Raw genomic sequence first — 23,792 nt, 5'->3', positions numbered from 1 at the left:
GTCGTTGCTGCAAATGAGAACGTGTTCTCAGTCAATTTAGCTGGTAAAATAATGGATAAAAAAAGCCAAACTAGGCTACACAGAACAATGGCGGAGCCACTAAAAGAGGTTTGAATTTATTAAAATGTGTCCCAGTCCAATATGCCTAGCTCTGCCCACTGGTGTTCTCAGTCAATTTACCTGGTAAAATAACGGATAAAAAAACCTAACTCGGCTACACAGAACAATGGCGGAGCCACTAAAAGAGATTTGAATTTATTTAAATGTGTCCCAGTCCAACATGCCTAGCTCTGCCCACTGGGGCGTGGCTCATAGCGCTTGAAATAAGCTCTTGTTTCAAATATGTTAAAATTAACCTCATTATTCTTTGCTCGTATCGTCGTATTCCAACCGATCGAGTTCTCATCACATCACACCAGAAACAGGGTATACTGTCATTTGACTTTACAACGTTTATTTTAGATTCATTACAGGGCTCCGGAGTGGCGCCTTGGTGCAAGAGGCGTCCCTATAGTCCCTAGTTCGAATACAGGCTGTATGACATCCGGCCGTGATTGGGAGTCCCATAGGGCGGCGCACAATTGGCCCAGCGTCGTCCGGGGTTTTGCGGTCATTGTAAATAAGAATTTGGTTAAATACAATTACTCAAAATGACGGCGCCGAAGCAGACACAACCTTTCACAGTGAAAGAGGCTAATGTTGGTTGATGATTCGGACACGCACTTTGAAAAGCGATGATGTCGAGGTGAGTGAAAAGTAAACAGCAGATATGTGTGATGCTGTGGAACTTGGGGAATGGCTCACAAATGAGCAAATCATGTCATGATAACTTGGTTGGTAAAGGCGAGCACATCAGCGGTGAAGCGCGAATGATTGCTCTCTGTCTCATGGAAATAGTTTGTGTTTAGCTGTATCTAGTTGGTTGTCTTGTTTCTACCGGTGTAATTCATATGGAAACGACCCAAGCTGCTTGCTATAGCTAGCTAGTTAGTCAGGTAATAAAAGTGGGCTGCGCTCACGAAGTGTCAACCTCAGCTGGCACTTCCTCCAGCTAGCCATACAGACATCCAGTTAACTGGCCACCGAAATGAAGCCAACGCTAGAGTAATTCGTTTTTATCAGTTGGGTTTGGTGTGCTAGGTGCAGATAATCATAGCCTATACATACATTGCCTCGCAGAGAGTATGAAGCAGAGGAGGAAGAGTGTACTCTCCGCACACCCGAGAGGGGAGCCTACATTTCCATGGAAGGTGTCTGTCCCACCTTTCACCCTTGTACCACACAGCCTGGGCCTAAAGTGAAAGTGGCTGGGGTTTTGGATATGTTTAAAGTTGTAGAAATGTATATCTTTTGCAGGGCTTGTAATGGATTACAACAAGAAAATCGGTGGGGTTGACCATCTTGACCAATTTAGGAGCTATTACAATGTTGAAACGTACAGGCAGAAAATAGTGGAAGTATGTGTTTTGGGGGATGCTCAACATTGCCATTTTAAATACATACATTGTGTGGGGGACCCTGCAAAGGCCCCTTCCCAGAAACTGCAGGCACTGGTCCCTGAAGGCATTCAAAAGCTTGTCCATTCACTTTGTGATATGACTACAGTGGCAGGAAGAGGGGAGCCAAGACTGTGGCACCAGGGCGTGTGGACTGAGTTGTAAACTCATTAGAAAGCAGGTGAAGTTTGAAGGGCGCATGAGGGGGTGTGTGGTGTGCATCGGAGTGGACGCAGGGCAAAGAGTGGCAGATGTATCGAAACCTCCTTTGGGTGCACTGTGTTCTGTGCCAATTTGCAGGATTGGGCAGTGCTTCCAGAAGTTCCATCCTTCCATCCTTTAGGCAAACGCAAAGATGAAAGTGAGTGTGAAATATGAATTTGTCCTACACATTGTCTCTGAACAGTTGTTTTTGTATCTAATACTACTTGTGTTCACTGAATTGTTGTCAAAGTAGGCTACTATTTCTACATTGTCAGGCCTGGTCTGTACTAAATCTTATTGAGGTTACCTACATTTTGACATGGTCTCGTTTATTTGTACATCATTGCAGAATAAAGAATCGTTCTCAATCAAATAGCATTGAGTTTTGAAATACTTTATGAATATTGTCCTCTGGTCACGTTTTTGATATTCTTATTTATATTTAAAGTATATTGTTACATTTTGAGTGAGTAATTTACTACAATTTAAATACTCTATGGTTTTTGTTCTTTTGAGTGTTAACCGTTGTTTGATGTCATATAGAGGATGTGCTCTTTAACTTGTAATTGTCATTTGGTCTTTGTTTTTGAGCTCTGTCTGTTTTAAATGTGTGAGAAAATGAGCTTTACTTCAATTCTCAGTAATCTACAGCAGCATTGTAGAATTCTATTGGGGTCTAAAGGGTTAAACTAACATCCAACAGAGGAGCGGATGTCAATTATAAGAACATGCTATAATCTTAATTAAAGGTTTCTATTATGCTAGAGCAATTTGTGGACAGATGGTCATTACTAACTGAACAACATGGAGATTCATTGGGACTAGGGATTGATTCTGATCAATGACCCCTTCCTTTTTATGGACTGTAGCCTACATGTGTATGTATTAACTGATTCCTTCAAAGTATGTACAGTACGCATCCCAACCCACTCGGGTGTGTGTTAAATCTTGCTAGTGTCACTGCTTTTGTTAAGGTTTGTTTGTTATAGTTCTTGCTTTAGGTTAGATGTCTTATTTTTCAATAACAATCAGTGCAGTACCTGTATGTTGGAATTGAATAATACAAAATATGTTTAAAAAGAAATTACATCTTCAAGCTCTGTCAAGTTGGTTGTTGATCATTGCTATACAGTCATTTAAGTCTTGCAATTAGTTTAAGCCCATTTAATTCAACTGTAACAAGGCCACTTAGGAATATTCAATGTCGTCTTGGTAAGCTACTCAAGTGCATATTTGGCCTTGTCTTTTAGGTTATTGTCCTGCTGAAAGGTGAATTTGTCTCCCAGTGTCTGTTGGAAAGCAGACTGAACAAGGGTTTCTTGATTTTCTGTGTTTAGCTCTATTCTGCTTCTTTTTATCTGAAAAACTCCCCAGACCTTGATAACAAGCATACCCATAACATGATGCAACCACCCCATGCTTGAAAATATGAAGAGTAGTACTCAGTGATGTGTTGTTGGATTTGCCCCAAATATGCTGCTTTGTATTTAGGACAAAGTTAATATCTTTGCCACAATTCTTTGTAGTTTTACTTTAGTGCTTTACTGCAAACAGGATACATATTTTTTTTATTCTGTACAGGTGAACTTGTTGATACGCTTTGTCTGTGACCAGTATGGAGGAAGTTCACGAACGAGCGTTAGCGCAATGAAGTCTATGGGTTTTTGCCGCTAGATGTCCAGTCATTGCGTTAACGCTAGTTAGCACTCGCTCGCAAAACTACTTCCTACATACTGGGCACTGAGACATAAAAGTTGAATCCACAAGTTAATCTGACTCTGGGGAAGAAGAGAAAGGGCCTCATTGCCAAAATACTGAAATATCTCGTTAAACTTTTAACTGTTTAAGTCACCATTAGCCTCATGGTTAAATCCCAGAGCGGTTTACTTCCTCTCCGGCAACTGACTTAAGAAGGCAGCCTGTATCTTTGTAGTGATGTATTGATACACCATCAAAAGTGTAATAACTACACCATGCTCAAAGGAATATTCAATAGCAGGCATTTTTTAAAATCCATCTACCAATAGGCGCCCTTCTTTGCAAGGTATTGGAAAACCTCCCAGGCATTTGTGCTTGAAATTCACTGCAAGACTGAGGGACCTTAAAATTATGTGTGTGTGGTGTACAGCGATGAGGTAGTCATTCAGAAATCATGTTAAACCCTTATTTCATACAGAGTCCATGCAACTTGTGACTTAAGCAGATTTCTACTCCTAAAGTATATACGCTTGCCTTAACAAAGGGGTTGAATACTTAGTGACTCAGGACATTTTTGTTTTAGCATTTGTTTATTTTTTGTAAAAAATAAAGAACTCCACTGACATTCTTTAAAAAATATATTTCACCTTTATTTAACCAGGTAGGCCAGTTGAACACGTTCTCGTTTATAACTGCACCCTGGCCAAGATAAGGCAAAGCAGTGCGACAGAGTTATACATGGGATAAACAAACAGTCAATAACACAATCTAAAAATCTATATACAGTGTGTGCAAATGTAAGATTAGGGATGTAAGGGAATAAATAGGCCATAGTGGCAAAATAATTACAATTTAGCATTAACACTGGAGTGTTTAGATGTGCAAGTAGAGATACTGGGGTGCAAAGGAGCAAAAAATAAATAATACGGGGATGAGGTAGCTGGGTGGGCTATTTACAGATGGGCTGTGTACAGGTGCAATGATCTGTAAGCTGCTCTGACAGCTGATGCTTAAAGTGAGGGAGGTGTGAGTCTCCAGCTTCAGTGATTTTTGCAATTCAATCCAGTCATTGGCAGCAGCAAACTGGAAGGAAAGGCGGCCAAAGTAAGTGTTGGCTTTGGGGATGACCAGTGAAATATACCTGCTGGAACGCGTGCTACGGGTGGGTGTTGCTATGGTGACCAGTGAGCTGAGATAAGGCGGGGCTTTACCTAGCAAAGACTTAGATGACCTGGAGCCAGTGGGTTTGGCGACGAATATGAAGTGAGGGCCAGCCAACGAGAGCATACAGGTCGCAGTGGTGGGTAGTATATGGGGCTTTGGTGACAAAATGGGTGGCACTGTGATAGACTACATCCAGTTTGCTGTTGGAGGCTATTTTGTAAATGACATCACCGAAGTCAAGGATTGTTAGGATAGTCAGTTTTACAAGGGTATGTTTGGCAGCATAAGTTAAGGATTTGTTGCGAAATAGGAGGCCGGCTCTGGATTTAATTTTGGATTGGAGATGCTTGATGTGAGTCTACAGTCTAACCAGACACCTAGGTGTTTGTAGTTGTCCACATATTCTCAGTCAGAACCATCCAGAGTAGTGATGCTAGTTGGGCGGGCAGCGATTGGTTGAAGAGCATGCATTTAGTTTCTTGCATTTAAGATGCATTGGAGGCCACGGAAGGAGTGTTGTGTGGCATTGATGCTCGTCTGGAGGTTTGTTAACACAGTGTCCAATAAAGGGCCAGAAGTATGCAGAATGGTGTCATCTGTGTAGAGGTGGGTCAGAGAATCACCAGCAGCAAGAGCGACATCATGGATGAATACAGAGGAAAGAGTCGGCCTGAGAATTGAACCCAGTGGCATCCCCATAGACTGCCAGAGGTCCGGACAACAGGCCCTCCGATTTGACACACTTGAACTCTGTCTGAGAAGTAGCTGGTGAACCAGGCGCGGCAGTCACTTGAGAAACCAAGGCTGTTGAGTCTGCCGATTAAGAATGTTGTGGTTGACAGAGTTGAAAGCCTTTGCCAGGTTGATGAATGCGGCTGCACAGTATTGTCTTTAATCAATGGCGGCTATGATATCGTTTAGGACTTTTGAGCGTGGCTGAGGTGCACCCGTGACCAGCTCGGAAACCAGATTGCATAGCGGAGAAGGTACGGTGGGATTCGAAATGGTCGGTTATCTGTTTTGTTAACTTGGCTTTCAAAGACTTTAGAAAGGCAGGGCAGGATGGATATAGGTCTGTAACAGTTTGGGTCTAGAGTATCTCCCCCCTTTGAAGAGGGGGATGACCACGGCAGCTTTCCAATCATTTGAGATCTCAGACGATACGAAAAGGGGTTGAACAGGCTAGTAAAGGGGTTGCAGCAATTGTGGAGGATCATTTTAGAAAGAGAGGGTCCAGATTGTCTAGCCCAGCTGATTTGTAGGGGTCCAGATTTTGCAGAGTGGCAGATAAAATGGGTTGAGAAAGATTCCACCAGCCTAAGCTGCTACGGTGGCCAGGGTGGGGAATAACATGTTACACTGAAGTTATGGGACTTATGCAAAACACACACTCCTACTTGCAAGACACACTACACTATTAAAAGAAGAAAAGAAAAAACTCCAAAAGGGTTCTTTGGCTGTCCCCATAGGAGAAACATTTTTGGTTCCCGGTATAACTATTTTGGGTTCCATGTAAACACCTCTGTAAAGGGTTCTACATGGAACTCAAAAGGGTTCCACCTGGAATCAAAAGGGTTCTACCGTGAACCGAAAGGGTTATTCAAAAGGTTCTCCTATGGGAACAGCATAAGAACCCATATAGGTTCTAGATAGCCTACATCCCACTCTTAGAAAAAAAAGAGCTAATGTGACAAGACACCCACATGATGTCAGTTTCATACTTGTTGGAATAAAAGGAATGGGTGTGCACACAAGTGTTTTAAAATAGATGCAAAATAAAGCATTCTGTACTTTTAAATTAATTAACACCAGTAATGAGTTTGAGCTCCAGCACATTACGGGTCCAAACATGAGTAGGATAAATAGTGTAAAAGTACTAACCTTAACCCTAGAAATATGTAATATGGGACCAAATACTACACACTTGGCTACTTTCCTACACCAGTGCATTTTCAAAATACTTATGACACCTTCAAATGGGAGGAGTCGATATACAGTGAAGTGCTTTAATTTCTAGATGGTAAAACAAATATATGTATGAAAATGCATTGGAGCCCTCAGTCAAAAAGTCAATTTTCTTTAGGGCTGTCCCTGACAAAAAATAAATACATCTTGGTCGACCGAGAATCGTCCTGTTCTTTTGATAAATTGGTCGGACACACCCTTTGGGTTTGAATAAAATACGACATATGCACTGATCTTGTCTGATGCTTTACGCACACTATTTGATTAAATAATTAAGACAGACAAATGACTAAAGAGCCCGATGGTCAGACTGTAATAAAATGACAGCGAGTGCCTGTGTTACTGGAGCACGTTGTCTCGCTCTCCTCCCTACTGCAGCAAAACGGCACCAGAGCAAGTGTTTATTGCCCTGTCTGAGCCGAAGCTGCAACAATTTCAACCTTTTAGTTTCTTACTTGTTTGACATAAAAGTTGTGACTGAAAAGTTCTGTTACTGAAATCCCTAATTTCTTTATGAAAAATATCCCCTCAACGGTTGCTCTCTTTACATGAAACATGTAAGCGTCGCATGCATGTGACCAATAGTCGATCATAATCACATCAATAAATTGGTTATAACAAACTCTGAACACAGTAACACGTGATAGTAAAATGGTTGCGGATAATAAACTCGAAACTGACAAATGTTTACAGGTTTCTTAGGAGGGAAAGGGGTGTGGGTGACATTTGACTTGTGGCGCTACAAGTTCTGGAGATCAAGAAAAAGGAGGGTATAGGACCAAGCGTTGCGGGAGTATAATGTGGGCTGTTAGATTACAATATTACTTTCTGACCATTTGGAATTGTGTAAACACCACAAAATAAGTGTACCAGAGTATCGAAGAATTAAAAATATATATAAAGCATTTATTACAGCAGACTTAAAACAGTTGTATGCATTTGAATTGCAGTTTATTTATTGTTTAGGCTAATTATTCAAAGGTGTCTAACTTTTAAATAAACAAAAATGCTTGATTGCATTTCAAAGCAGGAATGTCTCGTATGCTGTGTGATGGCATGAATATAGGCATACATTAAGTTACGGTATTGAGACTAAACATTACTTATTATAATGATGATCATTAATAGTAGTTACATTTACATGACATTTAAGTCATTTAGCAGACGCTCTTATCCAGAGCGACTTACAAATTGGTGAATTCACCTTCTGACATCAGTGGAACAGCCACTTTACAATAGTGCATCTAAATCATTTAAGGGGGGGTGAGAAGGATTGCTTTATCCTATCCTAGGTATTCCTTGAAGAGGTGGGGTTTCAGGTGTCTCCGGAAGGTGGTGATTGACTCCGCTGTCCTGGCGTCGTGAGGGAGTTTGTTCCACCATTGGGGGGCCAGAGCAGCGAACAGTTTTGACTGGGCTGAGCGGGAACTGTACTTCCTCAGTGGTAGGGAGGCGAGCAGGCCAGAGGTGGATGAACGCAGTGCCCTTGTTTGGGTGTAGGGCCTGATCAGAGCCTGGAGGTACTGCGGTGCCGTTCCCCTCACAGCTCCGTAGGCAAGCACCATGGTCTTGTAGCGGATGCGAGCTTCAACTGGAAGCCAGTGGAGAGAGCGGAGGAGCGGGGTGACGTGAGAGAACTTGGGAAGGTTGAACACCAGACGGGCTGCGGCGTTCTGGATGAGTTGTAGGGGTTTAATGGCACAGGCAGGGAGCCCAGCCAACAGCGAGTTGCAGTAATCCAGACGGGAGATGACAAGTGCCTGGATTAGGACCTGCGCCGCTTCCTGTGTGAGGCAGGGGCGTACTCTGCGGATGTTGTAGAGCATGAACCTACAGGAACGGGCCACCGCCTTGATGTTAGTTGAGAACGACAGGGTGTTGTCCAGGATCACGCCAAGGTTCTTAGCGCTCTGGGAGGAGGAAACAATGGAGTTGTCAACCGTGATGGCGAGATCATGGAACGGGCAGTCCTTCCCCGGGAGGAAGAGCAGCTCCGTCTTGCCGAGGTTCAGCTTGAGGTGGTGATCCGTCATCCACACTGATATGTCTGCCAAACATGCAGAGATGCGATTCGCCACCTGGTCATCAGAAGGGGGAAAGGAGAAGATTAATTGTGTGTCGTCTGCATAGCAATGATAGGAGAGACCATGTGAGGTTATGACAGAGCCAAGTGACTTGGTGTATAGCGAGAATAGGAGAGGGCCTAGAACAGAGCCCTGGGGGACACCAGTGGTGAGAGCGCGTGGCGAGGAGACAGATTCTCGCCACGCCACCTGGTAGGAGCGACCTGTCAGGTAGGACGCAATCCAAGCGTGGGCCGCACCGGAGATGCCCAACTCGGAGAGGGTGGAGAGGAGGATCTGATGGTTCACAGTGTCGAAGGCAGCCGATAGGTCTAGAAGGATGAGAGCAGAGGAGAGAGAGTTAGCTTTAGCAGTGCGGAGCGCCTCCGTGATACAGAGAAGAGCAGTCTCAGTTGAATGACTAGTCTTGAAACCTGACTGATTTGGATCAAGAAGGTCATTCTGAGAGAGATAGCGGGAGAGCTGGCCAAGGACGGCACGTTCCAGAGTTTTGGAGAGAAAAGAAAGAAGGGATACTGGTCTGTAGTTGTTGACATCGGAGGGATCGAGTGTAGGTTTTTTCAGAAGGGGTGCAACTCTCGCTCTCTTGAAGACGGAAGGGACGTAGCCAGCGGTCAGGGATGAGTTGATGAGCGAGGTGAGGTAAGGGAGAAGGTCTCCGGAAATGGTCTGGAGAAGAGAGGAGGGGATAGGGTCAAGCGGGCAGGTTGTTGGGCGGCCGGCCGTCACAAGAAGCGAGATTTCATCTGGAGAGAGAGGGAGAAAGAGGTCAGAGCACAGGGTAGGGCAGTGTGAGCAGAACCAGCGGTGTCGTTTGACTTAGCAAACGAGGATCGGATGTCGTCGACCTTCTTTTCAAAATGGTTGACGAAGTCATCTGCAGAGAGGGAGGGGGGAGGGGGAGGAGGATTCAGGAGGGAGGAGAAGGTGGCAAAGAGCTTCCTAGGGTTAGAGGCAGATGCTTGGAATTTAGAGTGGAAGAAAGTGGCTTTAGCAGCAGAGACAGAGGAGGAAAATGTAGAGAGGAGGGAGTGAAAGGATGCCAGGTCCGCAGGGAGGCGAGTTTTCCTCCATTTCCGCTCGGCTGCCCGGAGCACTGTAGTTATTATAAAAATAAGGAGATCAAGAAAAAGGGGTATAGGAGCATGAGTTGCGTGCATATTATGTGTGACAAACAGGTGCTGTTAGATTATAATTTCTGCTTGTTTGGAACAGTGTAAACACTAAATAAATAATACCAGTCTGTTCTAACAAATTGTAAAGCCTTTATAAGAGCATAGCAAAGATTAAAAACAGCTGAATCTGTGAAATTGCTTTAACAGACATTTGCGGTTGCACGAATGCTGGTCTTCAAAGATTCAGTAGACTATTAAACAAACACTCAACAGAAGCAAGATCATTTTTATGTCTGTAAAAAGTATTCAGACCCCTTGAATTTTCCACATTTTGTTAGGTTACAGCCTTATTCTAAAATGTGGTAAATTGTTTTCTCTTCATTAGTCTACACACAATATCCCATAATGACAAAGCAAAAACCGATTTAGAAATGTTTGCTAATTTTACTCAATACTTTGTTGAAGCACATTTGTCAGAGATTACAGCCTTGAGGCTTCTTGGGTATGAGGCTACAAACTCTGTAGGGTATGACTCTACTGGCTCTGGCACTCAAGGACATTCAGAGGCTTCTCCCAATGCCACTCCTGTGTTGTCCTGGCTGTGCACTTAGCCTCATTGTCATGTTGGAAGGTGAACCTCCGCTCCAGTCGGAGGTCCCGAGAGCTCTGGATTAGGTTCAGCAAGAATATCTCTGTACTTTGCTCCATTCATATCTGCCTCGATCCTGAGTAGTCTCCCAGTCCCTGACGCAAAAAAATGATCCCCACAGCATGATTCTGCCACCAACATGCTTCACCGTAGGGATGGTGCCAGGTTTAGTCCAGGCGTGACGCTTGGCATTCAGGCTAAAATAATTCAATTTTGGTTTCATCAGACCAGATAATCTTGTTTCTCAAGGTCTGCGAGTCTTTAGGTGCATTTTGGAAAACTCCAAGCGGGCTGTCATATGCCTTTTACTGAGGAGTAGCTTCCGTCTGGCCACTCTACCATAAAGGCCTGATTGGTGGAGGGCTGCAGAGATGGTTGTCCTTCTGGAAAGTTCTCCCATCTCCACAGAGGAACTCTAGAGCAGGTTTTCATCAATGTTCTCTCTGTACTTTGCTCGTTCATCTTTCCCTCAATCCTGACAAGTCTCCCATTCCCTGCCACTGGTAAACATCCCACAGCATGATTCACCACAGGTATGGTGCCAGGTTTCCTCCAGATGAAATGCTAGGTATTCAGGCCAAAGAGTTAAATCTAGGTTTCTTCAGACCAGAGAATCTCCAAGTGGGCTGTCATGTGTCTTTTACTGAGGAGTGGCTTCCGTCTGGCCACTCTACCATAAAGTTCTGATTGGTGAAGTGCTGCAGAGATGGTTGTCCTTCTGGAAGGTTCTCCCATCTCCACAGAGGAGCTCTGTCACAGTGACCATCAGGTTCTTGGTCACCTCCCTGATCAAGACCCTTCTCCCCCGATTCGTCAGTTTGGGCGGGCGACCAGCTCTAGGAACAGCCTTTGTTCTTCCAACCTTCTTCCATTTAAGAATGATGGAGGTCACTGTGTTCTTGGGGACCTTCAATGCTGTAGAAATGTTTTAGTACCTTTGCCCAGATCTGTGCCGTGACACAATCCTGTCTGTACTTTACGGACAAGTCCTTGGACCTCATGGCTTGGTTTTTGCTCTGGCATGCACAGTCAATCAAATTCACTTATAAAGCCGATGTCACAAAGTGCTATACAGAAACCCAGCCTAAAACCCCAAACAGCAAGCAATGCAGGTGTAGAAGCACAGTGGCTAGGACAAACTCCCTAGAAAGGCAGGAACCTAGAGAGGAACCAGGCTATGAGGGGTGGCCAGTCCTCTTCTGGCTGTGCTGGGTGGAGATTATAACAGTACGTGTCCAAGATGTTCAAATGTTCATACGTGACTTGTAGAGGGTGTAACAGGTCAGCACCTCAGGAGAAAATGTCAGTTGGCTTCATAGCCGATCATTCAGAGTTAGAGACAGCAGGAGCAAGAATACTTAATTTCACACAGGACACCGGATAAGACAGGAGAAAAACTGCAGATATAGCAGACTCCAGCCCCCCCAACACAAACTATTGCAGCATAATTACTGGAGGCTGAGACAGGAGGGGCCGGGAGACACTGTGGCCCCATCTGACTATACCCCCGGACAGGGAAAACCAGGCAGGATATAACCCCACCCACTTAGCCAAAGCACAGCACACACACGACTAGAGGGATATCTTCAACCACCAACGTACTAGCCTGAGACGAGGCCGAGTATGGCCCACGAAGATCTCTCTCACGGCATGAACCCGATAGGAAGATCAAGTCAGAGACCCACTCAAGTGAAGCACCCCTCCTAGGGCCTGCTTGGAAGAGCACCAGTAAGCCAGTGACTCAGCCCCTGTAATAGGGTTAGAGGCAGAGAATCTCAGTGGAGAACGGGGAACCAGCCAGGCAGAGACAGCAATTTTTCTGCATTTTTGGACAGAAAGTTTCAGATTTTCACAATGTTATTTAGATGAAGAAAAAAAAGTATTGATATGTTTGTTAAAAGAGAGATCAGGGTCCAGAGTAATGCAGAGGTCCTTTACAGTTTTATTTGAGACTGTACAATCCTCAAGATTACTTGTCAGATCCAACAGATGATCTCTTTGTTTATTGGGACAGGGCTTCACCATGTTTCATCGAAATGTACAGCTGTGTATCGTCCACATAGCAGTGAAAGTTTACATTATGTTTCCGAATGACATCACCAAGAGGTAAAATACATAGTGAAAACAATAGTGGTCCTAAAACTGAACCTTGAGGAACACCGAAGTTTACAGTTGATTTGTCAGCGGACATACCATCCACAGAGAAACTGATATCTTTCTGACAGATAAGATCTAAACCCGACCAGAACTTGTCCGTGTAGACCAAATTGGTTTCCAATCTCTCCAAAAGAATGTGGTGATTGATGGTATCAAAAGCAGCACTAAGGTCTAGGAGCAGGAGGACAGCTGCAGAGCCTTGGTCTGACGCCAATAAAAGGTCATTTACCACCTTGACGAGTGCAGTCTCAGTGCTATGATGGGGTCTAAAACCAGACTGAAGCATTTTGAATAGATTGTTAGTCTTCAAGGAGGCAGTGAATTGCTGCGCAACAGCTTTTTCCAAAAATTGAGAAGAATGGAAGATTTGATATAGGCCGATCCTTTAAAAAATATATTTATTTTCTGGGTCAAGATTTCCCACTTTTAGTGAGTTTGGTACACAGCCGGTGGATAGGGAGGCGTTTATTATGTTCAACAGGAGGGCCAAGTTCAGGAAGCAGCTCTTTCAGTAGTTTAGTTGGCATAGGGTTCAGTATGCAGCGTGAAGGTTTAGAGGGCATGACTATGTTCATCAATGTGTCGAGATATAGTATTAAAAAGAACTTGAGTGTCTCCCATGACCCTAGGTCCTGGCAGTGTTGTGCAGACTCAGGATGACTGAGCTTTGGAGAAATACAGATTTAAAGAGGAGTCCGTAATTTGCTTTCTTATGATCAAGGTCTTTGTCAAAGCAGTTCATGAATTTATCACTGCTGAAGTGAAAGCCATCCTCTTGGGGAATGCTGTTTTTTAGTAGTTAGCTTTGCGACAGTGTCAAATACATTTTGGATTGTTCTTATTCTCTTCAATTAAGTTGGAAAAATAGGATGATCGAGCAGTAGTGAGGGCTATTCAATACTGCACGGTACGGTCTTTCCAAGCTAATCGGAACACTTCCAGTTTGGTGTAGCACCTTTTTCGTTCCAATTTTCTGGAAGCGTGCTTCAGGGCTCGGGTATTTTCTGTATACCAGGGAGCTAGTTTCTTATGACAAATGTTTTTGTTTTTAAGGGTGCGACTGCATCTAATGTATTACGCAAGCTTAAATGAAGTTCCTCAGTTTGTTGCATTCTGACGTTCTTGGGTAGGTGGAGGTAGTCTGGAAGGGCATCTAGGAATCTTTGGGTTGTCTGAGAACTTATAGCACGGCTTTTATGATCCTTGGTTGGGGGCTGAGCAGATTATTTGTTGCGATTGCAAACCTAATAAAATGGTGGTCAGGATTATGAGGAAAAACATTAAGATCCACAATATGTATACCACGGGACAAAACTAGGTCCAGAGTATGACTGTGGCAGTGAGTAGGTCCGGAGACATTTTGGACAACCCACTGAGTCGATGATGGCTCCGAAAGCCTTTTGGAGTGGGGTCTGTGGACTTTTCCATGTGAATATTATCTGCTACAAGGTCCGATAGGAATTCAGGGAACTCGATGAGGAAAGCTGTATACGGCCCAGGAGGCCTGTAAACAATGGCTATAAAAAGTGATTGAGTAGGCTGCATAGATTTCATGACTAGAAGCTCAAGAAAAAAACACAGTCTTTTGTTTTGTAAATTGAAATTAGGTATAGTAAATGTTAGCAATACCTCCGCCTTTGCGGGTTGCACAGGAGGATATGGTCACTAGTGTAACCAGGAGGAGAGGCCTCATTTAACACAGTAAAGTCAGACTTGAGCCATGTTTCAGTCAGTTCAAATCACATCAAGATTATGATCAGTGATTAGCTCATTGACTATAACTGCCTTGGAAGTGAGGGATCTAACATCAAATGGCCCTATTTTGAGATATCAATCTCTTTCAATGACAGGAATGGATGAGGTATTTATTCCAATGAGATTGGTAAGGCGAACACCGGCATGTTTTGCCCAACCTAGGTCGATACACAGACACCGTCTCAATGGGGATAGCTGAGCTGACTACACTAGCTGTGCTAGTGGCAGACTCTACTAAGCTGGCTAACAGCCATACTGCCTGGCCTGCACCCTATCTCATAGTGGAACTAGAGGAGCTAAGAGCCCTGTCTATGTTCATAGATAAGATGAGCGCACTCTCCAGCTAGGATGGAGTCAGTCACTCCTCAGCAGGCCAGGCTTGGTCCTGTTTGTTGGTGAGTCCCAGATAGAATTTGTAGATAATTGTCCCTCTATCTTTTTGGAGGGGCAGAAAACAGTTTAACCAGCGATTGAGTTGTGAGACTGCCTTAGAGCTAACTGGGAGGGGGCCAGAGACAATTATGCAATGCCAACATCTTTCTAGCTGATTTACACTCTGAGGCTGTGTTGCGCTTGGTGACCTCTGACTGTTTCATCTTAACATCATTGGTGCCGACATGGATAACAATATCCCTATACTCTCTACACTCGCCAGTTTTAGCTTTAGCCTGCACCATCTTCAGATTAGCCTTAAAGTCGGTAGCCCTGCCCCCTGGTAAACCGTGTATGAATGCTGAATGATTCGTTTTAAGTCTAATACTGCGGGTAATGGAGTCGCCAATGACTAGGATTTTCAATTTGTCAGCGCTAATGGTGGGAGGCTTCGGCATCTCAGACCCCGTAACGAGTGGAGGGGAGACCAGAGAAGGCTCAGCCTCGTTGCTTAATCGGGAGAACCAGTTTGTTGGCTGAATGAGCGACACCGGTTGAGCATTCCTACAGCATTTTCTTCCAGAAGCCATGTGAATTATCCAGCTGCAGGGACTGTGCGAGGGGATTTCTACTACTATCTGCACTTATTTGTGGCACAGACGCTGTTTCATCCTTTCCTACACTTAAATGACCCTTGCCTAACGATTGCATCTGAAGCTGGGCTTGCAGCATGGCTATCCTCGCCATAAGGCGATCGTTCTCCTGTATATTATTATTAAGTACAGCGACTGCAATTAGAAGGCATAATGTTAATGTTACTACTTAGCTTCGGCTGGTGGAGGTCCTGTAGAACCATGCCCAGAAAGCGTCTGGGGTGAAAAAGTTCAATGGAAAAAAATTTGAAAACTGTATTTAAAAAGTAAAAACCTCAAAGTTGGCAGGTAGCAAAGTAACGCTAGCAACAAAACGCACAGCAGCATGTAAACAAGTCCACCTGTGGGACCTATGTTGGCAGGTGTGTGGCTTTCCAAATCATGTCCAATCAATTGAATTTACCACAGGTGGACTCCAATCAAGTTGTAGAAACATCTCAAGGGTGTTCAATGGAAACAGGATGCACCCAAGCTCAATTTTGAGTCTCATAGCAAAGGGTCTGAATACTTACAGTACCAGTCAAAAGCTTGGACACACCTGCTCATTCCAGGGTTTTTCTTTGTAGGATAATATTGAAGACATCAAGACTATGAAATAACACATGGAATCATGTAGTAACCAAAAAAGTGTTTTAAAAAATCAAAATATATTGTAGATTCTTCAATGTAGCCACCCTTTGCCTTGATGACAGTTTGGCATTCTCTCAACCATCTTCACCTGGAATGCTTTTCCAACAGTCTTGAAGGAGTTCCCACATATTCTGAGCAATTGTTGGCTGCTTTTCATACATCCTGCGGTCCAACTCATCCCAAACCATTTGTTGCGAAATAGAAGGCTGATTCTAGATTTAATTTTGGATCGGCAATGCTTGATGGGGGGGGGGGGTGCTGAGATGTTGGCCAGGGTAGGGGTAGCCAGGTAGAAAGCATGGCCAGCCGTAGAAAAATGCTTATTGAAATAATCGATTATCGTAGATTTACCGGTGGTGACAGTGTTTCCTATCCTCAGTGCAGTGGGCAGCTGGGAGGAGGTGCTCTTATTCTCCATGGATTTTACAGTGTCCCAAAACTTTTTGGAATTAGTGCTACAGGAGACAATTGTCTGTTAGGAAAGCTAAGGCTAGCTTTTCAAACTGACTGAGTATATTGGTTCCTGACTTCCCTGAATTATGGGGTATTGTGAGTAGATTGAGGATTATTTTTGAAACATTCCATTTTAGAATAATGCTGTAACGTTACAAAATGTATAAAAAGTAAAGGGATCTGAATACATGTTCAGAAGGCACTGTATATGGGTGATTTATCTATTTAAGGTAAGCTATTGATTATAGTCCTAATTAAGTTGGTTTCCTCTCAATTTTCTTAGACAATTAGGCTAAGGCTGTTACCTCGTCTTTGCTGCGGCTGCCGCCGCCGCATTGTTCTCCATCCCATTAGGCTAGTTAATTTTGCTATTATGCACATAGCAACATAGGGAAAGGCACCAATTCTACGGCCCACTGACGATTATGTTTCAGAACCGCGGAACGTACCCAACGTGAGAGAAGGAGCATTTGTTATAAAATATTATTTTATTTATTATTGCTGCACTATTATTTTTATATAATATAAGCATATACTATTTCAGTATCACATTTCTTAGATTGATAGACTGTGCCATCCCCGTGGCCTACGCAATGGATTAGACCACTGAGACATGCACGAATGTGACCGGTGTCTTGTCCACCATGAATAAAAATAAATAACTAGCCGACTGCTCAACTAAATAATTTTCGGTAGACCAACAGCCTATCAACCAAATAGTCGACTAAATGGGGTTTGCCTTAATTATCTTACAAAAATGAATTTGTTGCAGAAAACACCTCGTAAGTTTATGGCAAATTTGATGCAAACTAACATTGTGCTACAAAATGTTGCTAGAAGTTTGAAAACATTTAACACTAAATCAAATCAATCAATTATTGCGAGTGTAGCAAAATGCTTGCGTTTCTAGCTCCAACAGTGCAGTAATATCTACAGTACATCATTGACATGTCATAGTCAACATAGCTACTAGAACTAACCCGCTACAATCATGCAGTACAGTATAGGCAGAGTTCCAGTGTTGGATAGCCATAGCCAGCTAGCTAACATAGCATCCTTCTCTGTTTGAGCCAGTTATTTGAGTAGGCTAAACTAGCTAGCTGCATTTGACACTCTCCTTAATTTTGGAAGAAATAATTGAACTGTTCAACTATTGTCGGAGTCAACTACTCACCACATTTTATGCACTACAGTGCTATTTAGCTGTAGCTTATGCTTTCAGTACTAGATTCATTCATTCTCTGATCCTTTGATTGGGTGGACAAGATGTCAGTTCATGCTACACGAGCTCTGATAGGTTGGAGGACTTCCTCCGGGAAGTTGTCATAATTACTGTGTACGTCTATGGAAGGGAGTGAGAACCACGAGCCACCAAGTTTGGATACATTGACTTTAATACAAAGAGGAGGACATAAGCTAGCTGACCTCCGGCTACACCATGGTGCTACCCTACAGAGTGCTGCTGAGGCTACTGTAGACCTTCATTGCAAAACAGTGTATTTTAATAAATTATTTGGTGCCGTGAATATATTTAGTATAGTTTTATCTGAAAAGGATCACTTTTTTTTAATGTGTCACTTTATTTTTCTGAAATTTCTGAGGAGGATGATCCTCCTCTGAGGAGCCTTCACTGCTAGCTAGCATTGCTGACTGAGTGTAACCTGACCTTTTTGATTCCGAAGTTTGAGAGTTAGTAAAATTGATAAATTCTCTGTTGAGCGTGACGGGACAGAGCTCTGGGGGGGGGGGGACAGATGTATTGATCCTGTGTAAAACAGCATCTACATCTTACACATTTATCATTGATAACCAATAGTACAACCTTAGTAGAAACTTGAACGACTTAACTTCACAGGAGCTTCTTAGAACCATGAAGCACCTTTATGACACTGCCCCCTTCAGACATAACAAAAAGCTATTTTCCTGACTCACTTTTCAAAGATGGCTAGAAATGTACATAATTTTGTGCTCTTGTAGGAAGCAATCACTCCAACATTACTGACTACAAGTTATATATAACTGGGCTAACACTAACTAGCAAAGAATATGAATAAATGTGCACGAGTGGCTCCATGCAGCTCTTGATTTGATCTCAAAATGTTCCAAATGAATGGCACAAATCCATGTATGGCAATGGTCTATTTGCATATAGGTCTACTGGAGCTTTGATTGGTTATGGCGCACCTATCTGTGTAGAGGAATACCTGTCAATGCGATAGAATCCTACTCTGATACGCTATGCCTATATCAAGATCTCTTGAATAGTTCGCTTTGGATACTAAATCATGCCTAATTCATTTTGTTTCGGTATGTTGCATTGAAAGTGGATGATAATGTGTTAATTCGATCACAATTCCAACAATAAAGGGAAACATTGATAGTGTTAACTGAACTTCCCTGAACTTTCTAGAGTTCTCGTTAATCTCGTGCTTCTCTGCGCGGGCTGATCTTTTTTCTGCCAGACAGTCCCGGGGAGCTGCATGCAGTTTAGAGGGAATATTGGATATGACCACACTGGTCTGGAAAGGAGGCTGTTTGTTAATGCAATGTTCACTCATAAATTGTGCGACAGGGTTCTCTCAATGTTTTTTTTTTCCCCCTCGGGTTGAGACTTCTCATTGTTAAGATTTGAAAATCCAACCATTGTAATAAAAGGGGGCGGTGCTAGGGGGCTGAGTGTGGCTGTGGGTGTTTGAGCCCCGTTTGAGTGAGACACAGATGTGCACAAACCAGTAAAAGCACAGCCCCTTCATTATCGATGCATTGTGCCGACAACATCAAAGAGCCATTCCAGACTGAGGTCAGGATGACTTTGAGAGTTAGGTGTTAGACTAATGATTAACTGCAATGGAAAAGTAATTGTTTGTCTGCTTTACTACAGATTGTTCGGGACTTCTCTATTTGAAACCCGGACTGCTCGGTGAACCTAACTGAACTGGATCTGGATCTTCAAGGACCAAAAACTTTGCTTTGCCAGCTGAGACAAGCAGGCCCAAGATTTTCTCTTCAAAGTGCAGGTATAGTTTGAAAGAACCATGCTGGTGGTGCCAGATGCTCATTCATTTTTTGCCTGAAACGATCAGGTTAATCACTAAACATTTCTCTCCAGATGCACAAGGTGACATCGTTTTAAGACTTCTGCCAGTGGTCCTCCCACACCAGTCTACAAAATTGTCAGGAAGACATTCCGACCCAGCTTCTAAGAGACCAGAAAGTCCTTCATTGACTTGCAGCCTGTAAATTTAAATAGTCGATAGGGAGATGGATGGGGAAATTAGATGATAGCGTTTGTAAGCCTTGAATGAACAGAACACCATTCCAATATCTGTTATGCAGAACGGCACACTCCAAGATATTGTTGTGTAAATTAACCTATAGATACTGTAGGCAGGCCCCTGAGTATGGTACAGCCAATTGCTCATGTTAAATTGCCTACTTATAACATGACAACAGCTGTATTCATTATTTTTATTTTTTTATCATTCTACAAACATTTTTGATGTGCTTGGTTGGTCACTTTTAACATACTTCCATGGTGTCTTAATTAAATACACTTTCATCTAAATGTAAAATGTTAGCATGAACAGATAGACTGTCGCATGGAAGGTACGTCATGATTATCAGCCGAAAAGACGATTCAAACACTTTCTTAAAATAGCTCTGCTTTTAAGATGCTGATAAGCTGTTGCGTACCATTTTGTTTGAACAATAGTAGGAGAAAAAGACAACAAAATAAAGTTTCATCAACTGCACATGAACCAGGTTAGAAGAACCTCATGGTTTCTGGCAATTACGCTGCAATGATTATGATGGAAAGCTGTGAGCTCCTGTTACTCAATACATGTATGTATGTTCAAAGCCCTTCATCACCGGTAAGTCGGTAACACTTGTTTGTATCTCACTAGCTATGTGTATTGCACAAAGCTTGCTAGTTAGCTTGTAGTATGTACTAGTGAGCTGTATCCAAATAACAGCTATAATTTTCTTCTGCATTTGGATATTTATGCAAACCTGTAGATTCCACCAAGTAGGTGTAGATAATGCCATAAGCCAATGTGGTAGGGTTGTCACCCCAGCTGGTCTCCAGGAAGTTGAAAGGACATTAAAACACCATTTCAAATTTTGCTACATAAGACCGAATTAAGCCGGACAGTCACATATAGGCAAAAATCCTCTTTTCTAATTACCTAGACCATTCAAAGGCAGGCAAAGACGAAGTATTTACGCAACGTATCTAAGACTAGCGAATTAGATTGAGATGAACTTCTCTCACTAGAGTTGGCAGGTCGGGTAACACATTAGCGTGGCAGAATAAGTATAATGTAAATCATTTGTTGTTGTGACAGCCAAGTATGTACCTCTTATGGCTGCATCCCTTGTTCTCAATTTTTGCCTGAAGACATACCCTATTCTAACTGCCTGTAGCTCCACCCCAGAGGCAAGGATATGCATATTCATGGTATCATTTGAATGGAAACATTCTGAAGTTTGTGGAAATGTTAATTGAATGTAGGAGAATATAACACAGTAGATCTGGTGGAAGGAAAGCGAAAGGAAGACCATACGTTTTCTGTTTTTTATTGTTGTAGCATCATCTTTCACATGTACTAGAATAGCCACACAGTCAGATAATTTGTAGGTGTGCAAATTTTCAGACTGATAACTTCAGGAATGGGTGAGCTACATGACATTTAGCATGAAGTCACCCAGGTGTCCCACACAAGTTGCCCGAATGTACCCAAGTGGCCGACTTGGTGAAATGACCTATAACTATATACAACAGTGCAAATAACTATATACAACATATCAAAAAGCAATTCTAACACACAAAAAAAAAATGTAAAAAAATATATAGAAAAAAAACAGTACACCCTTTGGAAGTCCTCTACACAATATTTTGCTGCCTGTGCCATGTCCCATTGCAGTCTCTTTCTGATGTAAAGCAGAGGCAAACTGAACAAGTGGTGCAGGTCATGCGACACAGAACACAACAACGCCTCCATGCTGTGCCCTTTTGGCCCTGAGGCACAGTTATGCCTGCAGTAATGAACTGTGGCATATGAACACCACTGGAGGCAGGAGTAGAGGGGGCAGAGGTAGAGCGGGTAGCTTGGCACTGGGGGCTCCCAGTCGGAGTCACTCACTGTGCTCTTGCAGTCATCTTTGCAGGATGGCCACTCCTAGGGAGAGTAGCAACAGTGCTGAACATTCTCCATTTATTGACAATTTGTCTTACCGTGGACAGATGAACATCCAAGGTTTTTAAAGATACTTTTGTAATCCTTTCCAGCTTTATGCAAGTCAACAGTTCTTAATCTTAGGTCTTCTGAGATCTCTTTTTGTTTGAGGCATGGTTCACATCAAGCGATGCTTCTTGTGAATAGCAAACTCAAATTTTGTGAGTTTTTTTTAATAGGGTAAAGCAGCTCTCACCAACATCTCTAATCTCGTCTCATTGATTGGACTTCAGGTTAGCTGACTCCTGACTCCAATTCATTTTTGGAGAAGTCATTAGCCTAGGTGTTCAAATACATACTTTTCCCAATCTAGATTGTGAATGTTTTTAAATGTATTCAATATAGACGAGAAATAAACTAATATGACACACAAATTATTGTAAGCACACTGTTTGTCTATTGCTGTGACTTAGATGAAGATCGGATCGAATTTGATGACCAATTTATACAGAAATCCAGGTAATTCCAAAGGGTTCACATACTTTTTCTTGCCACTGTACATACTAATTTGATTTTTTTTAATCCTGATAATATCCAGTCATTGCTCTTTTCTTCATTACCATGCTGAGGATTTCATGTATTTCCTGTTAAGAAATTGAATACAAGTTGTTTGGTATATTTACTACATTTAGTATGCTTGGTTTTTTTCTCTGAGAAGTTCATTTTAAAGTTTTTATATATGATTTGGTGTATCTAGATACATTTCCATCTTAACACACAATACCTAAAAACCTGATCTAATTGAAATATTCATACTGAGTTTGCAACCAATTTGCAGCAAACAGTAGAATATTTGACACACGTTTCCCTGACTTGTTTGCAAGAAGTTGACAAAAGCAAATTAACATGTGAAAATATGAGCTTGCTGCAAATTGGTCAAAGGTTTGCCAGAGCTGTTTGCCAGAAGCCTATTTTTTGGTAAGGGTATAATTTAACATCTTTATTATAGTATTTGTTCAATCATTTCACACACACATAATAGTAGATATTTTTGAGTACATTTAATTATTTTATGTACAATAAATAATCATAAGGTTATCTTTATGAGTACAGAGTGCAACATGCCTAATAGGGAAAGTGATAACCTACTAGATATGATAATTAATAGTGACATGGTTGAGAAGATGGTAGGCCATTGAAAAATGCTTGTCACTGTGATGTGTTCCCAGTATTAATAGTGACATAGATTTGAACTGTTCATAACGATGCTATAGTAGGATGTTGTTTAGCCTAGAGGTAAAACCAGTTTGAGTTGTTACTTTGAGCTATTTTTATTTTATGTCACCTTTATTTAACCATGTAAGCTAGTTGAGAACAAGTTCTCATTTACAACTGCGACCTGGCCAAGATAAATCAAGGCAGTGGCGACACAAACAACACAGAGTTACACATGGAATAAACAAGTGTACAGTCAATAACACAATAGAAAAAAAGAAAGTCTATATACAGTGTGTGCAAATGGAGTGAGGAGGTAAGGCAATAAATGGGCCACAGTAACAAAGTAATTACAATTTAGCAAATGAACACTGGAGTGATAGATGAGCAGATGATGATGTGCAAGTAGAAATACTGGTGTGCAAAAGAGCAGAAAAGTAAATAAAAACAATATGGGAATGAGGTAGTTAGGCTATGTACAGCTGCAGCGATCGGTTAGCTGATGTTTAAAGTTAGTGAGGGTAATAGGTCTTATTTTTTTCATTTCTAAAATTGTCATTTTTATATATTAATTTTTTATTTATTTATTATTTAAAGAAAATATATTTTTTTGCAATTCGTTCCAGTCATTGGCAGCAGAGAACTGGAAGGAAAGGTGGCCAAAGGGGGTGTTGGCTTTGGGGCTGACCAGTGAGATATACCTGCTGGAGCGTGTGCAATGGGTGAGTGTTGTTATCGTGACCAGTGAGCTGAGATAAAGCGGAGCTTTACCTAGCATCGACTTATAGTTGACCTGGAGCCAGTGGGTCTGGCGACGAATATGTAGTGAGGGCCAGCCGACGAGACCATACAAGTTGCAGTGGTGGGTGGTATATGTGGCTTTGGTAACAAAACGGATGGCACTGTGATAGACTGCATCCAGTTTGCTGAGTAGAGTATTGGAAGCTATTTTGAAAATGACATCGTCGAGGATCGGTAGGATAGTCAGTTTTAGATTTAGATCTA

At 42.4% G+C, this 23,792-nt stretch overlaps 1 long non-coding RNA gene across 1 annotated transcript; it reads left to right on the top strand.

The window, feature by feature from the left end:
- Nucleotides 1–352: 352 nt before the first annotated feature.
- LOC135552382 (uncharacterized) lies at nucleotides 353–22,257 on the top strand. Its single transcript, XR_010457426.1, has 3 exons — nucleotides 353–745; nucleotides 19,277–19,412; nucleotides 19,505–22,257. It is a non-coding gene; the product is annotated as an uncharacterized LOC135552382 (long non-coding RNA).
- Nucleotides 22,258–23,792: the final 1,535 nt, after the last annotated feature.

This window comes from Oncorhynchus masou, chromosome 13, assembly GCF_036934945.1.
Source record: "Oncorhynchus masou masou isolate Uvic2021 chromosome 13, UVic_Omas_1.1, whole genome shotgun sequence".
Lineage (NCBI taxonomy): Eukaryota > Metazoa > Chordata > Actinopteri > Salmoniformes > Salmonidae > Oncorhynchus > Oncorhynchus masou.
The sequence above is the reverse complement of the archived record's forward strand: the minus strand, read 5'-3'. Positions and strand labels throughout refer to the sequence as shown.